At 36.3% G+C, this 4,204-nt stretch overlaps 1 long non-coding RNA gene across 1 annotated transcript; it reads right to left on the bottom strand.

Moving 5' to 3' along the window:
* Positions 1-1,336: 1,336 nt before the first annotated feature.
* On the bottom strand, positions 1,337-2,454 carry LOC145600166 (uncharacterized). The gene is made up of 3 exons (XR_014104253.1): positions 2,294-2,454; positions 1,813-1,887; positions 1,337-1,707 (listed from the first exon to the last, which is right to left on the bottom strand). It is a non-coding gene; the product is annotated as an uncharacterized LOC145600166 (long non-coding RNA).
* Between the last annotated feature and the right edge of the window lie 1,750 nt (positions 2,455-4,204).

Genomic DNA, 4,204 nt, shown 5'->3' with positions numbered 1-4,204 from the left:
GGTGGGTTAGGTGGTTTCAGATGAGCGGCGATGGTGGTGGTGGGTTAGGTGGTTTCAGATGAGCGGCGGCGGGTTTTCGTGGTTAGGGTGGGCAGAAGTGGTGGGTAAAGGTGGTTTGGGTTGGCAGTGGTAGTGGGCAAAGGTGGTTTCGGTGGTGTGAAGCTGGATGTGAAGTACAGTAGTGCGATTTTTATTTTTTTTTTGTTTTTTTTTTAAATTTTAGCGACGGCTTATGGCGTTCGCTAATTCCAAAAATTGCGACCGCTGATATTACCTGTCGCAATTTTTAATTTTTGCGACCGTTTTCTAAACAGTCGTTGAAAATAACAAAAACGGTCGTAGAAAAATCTGCGACCGTCAAACGGTCGCAAAAATGATTTTTTGCGACCACGTGAATAACGACCACCACCTTACGACCGTTGACGATCGCAATTACTAATTGCGACCGTTTTTACTATAATCTGCGACCGTCAGAGACGGTCGCAATTTTGCCGAATTTTAGTAGTTATAATCCTTAGAATTCAAAACACTCCTCAGGACATTAAGCACCTAAATCAAATCATAACCAAAAATTTTTAGCAGAAGAAGATTAATACATATGCTTTCCAAAAGTATAAGTACTGAAATAAAACAAAAAACCCTTACATCTTCACAATCCTTTGAATTATTTCCAACACATGGAAGTAAATCGTCTGCTTTGAAGGGATGTGGGCGCCCGTAGCTCACTAACAGACACTAAGCACAATATTGCAATAATTAGCTTCCCAAAAATCAAATAAGTGAACTGAATATAGTGAGTAATCTCAGTCTTTAAAGCACTTTACCCCACGACGTCCGAAATCACCGGTGTCAAACTCATCATCTGATATTGCCTTGTTCATCTCCTGTCTGGACCACACTTTCATCCTTGGGAATACCTCCCAATTCAAGGGACTCCGATTAAGGCGATCAAGATAAAAAATCTACAAATTTAGGATAAAATATTATTAAATTATGATAAAGATAAATCATAAGCACGCAATACTACTTATTTCTTAATCTTAAATAAAAAACTGAAATGATTAAGAATCTTACGACAAGGAAAAGAGTACATCCCCCACTGCTTGTTGCTGAAGCATTGCCATAGAATCTTTTACTAAACTGACCTAGTGCTTTCATAAGCTGATCTAGGACAAACTCACACAAATTATATTCAGATGCATTGTCCGCAACACTAGCTCCATGTAGAAATGACTTCTTTAAACGGTAGCAAGTGGATGAGCATAACACATTCACAAGATACATTAGGAACACCTTCCTAAACTCACTTTCGTCAACCAAAGGACCCTCTAAATATTCAATCAAAGTCTTCCTGGTAATACCTCTTGTACCGCATTGATGTAAGGTGCTATATGTTTTGTTCAATCTATCCTCGACTTCTTTGTCCACTACCTTGTCCGGAACAGCCCGTGGACCATATGGAATTCCCAAAACCCAACGAACTTGCACTGGGTCCAGAGGCAAAATTTTACCATCCACAGTCAACAAACACTTTCGGCTAACATCGACTCTAGTACACAACCAGAAAGCTAGTGTCCGTGGAAGTCCCTTACCAACACAATAAAACAGGCCACCAAACCCCATTTCCTTGATTAAACGAACCTTCGTTTCTTCCAAGTTACCAAGCACCCTTCCCATCGTCTCCACCGGACAGTTCACATTCATTGCCTACAAAGTACAAGTACCCCAACTATTAATAAGCCTGTTAACTACGCCACACAAAATGCTATACTAATATCAAATCATAGGGATGAAGTGTCAATAATATTAAACCTTCTTATGAGACTTGAATGAAGCAATAACAGTTCCTGAATCCTTCACCCTCCCTCCTGCGGTTTTCGAATTATCCTGCAAAATAATATAAGGTAAAAACACGGAAATAACTTCTAATCATATAAGTGTCCAAAAAAATATTCATAAGCCATCATTATCAACATGAAATCAATCATAAATTAACAAAAAACAAGCAAATCAACTGCAAGAAAATATAACTGGAACTAAATATCAACTTCATCTCAGGCCATCGCAGAAAAATAAACATAATCAGCCGGGTCTGCCAATAGCTACACAACTTCTAATCCTAAATGTCCAATACAACCAAATAAGACATCAACAATCAATTATAAATTCACCAAAAACAACCAAATCATGTGCAACCCTAACAAATAAAAAAAAAATGAAGCAATCAACAACTCATAATTTTACATAAAGTATAAACAGCTATTATATAAACAAAAAGCAAAATACCACTCACCACATACACCTGCGGATCTATTTTACGTTTCCTAGCCTTTGCTTTGCGTTGACCCTTTTTTACCTACAATACTCAAAATTTACCAATATCATATCACAATCACACATTATCAGACAAACAACCTTAAATGAAAAACAAAACAAAGTATATTGCATTACCTCTTCATCACTATTGTAGCATTGACTAACATGTCCACTAGACACAGCACTATATGATTCTGTTGCAGTTTGAGAATCAGGAGAATAAGGATTATCCGATGGCGACAGTGATCCAGACGTTAAAGACTCAGAATCAGAATATGAACCGCCGGACTCATCATGAAATCTCTCAACTGGTATTTTGCCTTTGCATTTCCTTTTGCTTATGCTTCCTTTAACAGCCTTACCAGCAACTCCCTTTTTCACACTATTACCTACATTAGCATCAAATTGCTTGAGCATCAGCCACACATGCAAAAGCCACAATAAAAGTGCAACCAAAACATTCCATTCCAACTAATACCAAAATGTAACCGCAATCAGTGAACGCTATAGTGCAAGTTCAAAAATACAACTACCTCAAGGAATAAACTCAAGTTTTAGGAAAAAAACATGCATTTTAAGAGCCAAAAAATCCACAAATTAAAAAGTGCCAGAATTTAGAAGCACAACAAAAGAAGCAAATAAATATCACAAAAAAAAAATGTAACTATCAAAATCATGTAACTAACAAAGCACAACAAAAGAACCAAGTAAATATCATAACAGAGTGTAGAAGCTACATAATTCGGACCCTTAATTCACCTCAAGTATCCATGCCAAATCCTCAACACTCTGACATGGGTAGAACACTTAGATACTTCAACCAAAATTAAATACAATTTTCACAAAACAGTTGAGCCAACCACTTGGACACTTCCTATGCCGAACACAAGTACCCAAGCCCAAACAGCATAAGCATCATGCCATCACTAGTCACTAAGACAGGCACCTCGCTGTTTGTACATTATTCATCTAGTCATCTATTATGTCTAAACTATAAGTATGCCAGCCAAAAAGCAATAACAAATTCATTACTGAAACCAAAGTACAATAGCCAGGAACCATATACCCTACTTACATAATCTAATCCATATATATGGACCAAAAAGAGTTCCAAGGCTGACATTGAAACTTGAAAGGTAAAGCAAACCTGTGCTCAATCTTGGTGGATCTTGTTATGCAGTAAGATCTTGTGAGATTGAAGCTAAGATTTTTCAAAGTATATCTTTATTCTCTGTCAGTTATATCATAAACTTTGGTCTCTATACTAACATTTCTCAAATCTCACAATTATTCAAGGATTCCCTAAGAGTATCACCACATCCCTGTAACAGATCATAAACTTTGGTCTCCATACTAACATTTCTCAAATCTCACAATTATTCAAGGATTCCCTAGGAGTATCACCACATCCCTGTAACAGAAGACTCTTTAATTCAAATAAATACAGTTTATTATTTTAACTTGGTATAATGTACCTAGCAAATGTTCACCTGACCCAAAAACCCAATTAAAGCTAACTCTTGAGCACATTCTTCAACTCAAAATTAAAAAATAAAAACAAATTATATAAAAAAATTGATATATCTAAAAAATATTGAACCAAAATCAACCAAACAACTCAACATGTACAAACCAAAACTTGTTCAAACAAGTTTATTACCTTAACATCACCTTAGACTGGAAGACAGGCCTAGAGGACTCTAGACTATTGTGTCACAAACTTAGCAAGAAGAATGATAAAAGGCTGATTGGAGATTATAGAAGTAAGAACATTTAAAATGTTTGACTCCTATCATTAATCCACAAAATCCATTAACCCTTTTCAGTTGTACAACAAATGTTAATAGGTCATAACTATTTACATATAGCGCACACATATATTTGAATG

Source organism: Chenopodium album, chromosome 21 (assembly GCF_948465745.1).
Source record: "Chenopodium album chromosome 21, dcCheAlbu1.1, whole genome shotgun sequence".
In the NCBI taxonomy this organism is placed as follows: domain Eukaryota; kingdom Viridiplantae; phylum Streptophyta; class Magnoliopsida; order Caryophyllales; family Amaranthaceae; genus Chenopodium; species Chenopodium album.
The sequence above is the reverse complement of the archived record's forward strand: the minus strand, read 5'-3'. Positions and strand labels throughout refer to the sequence as shown.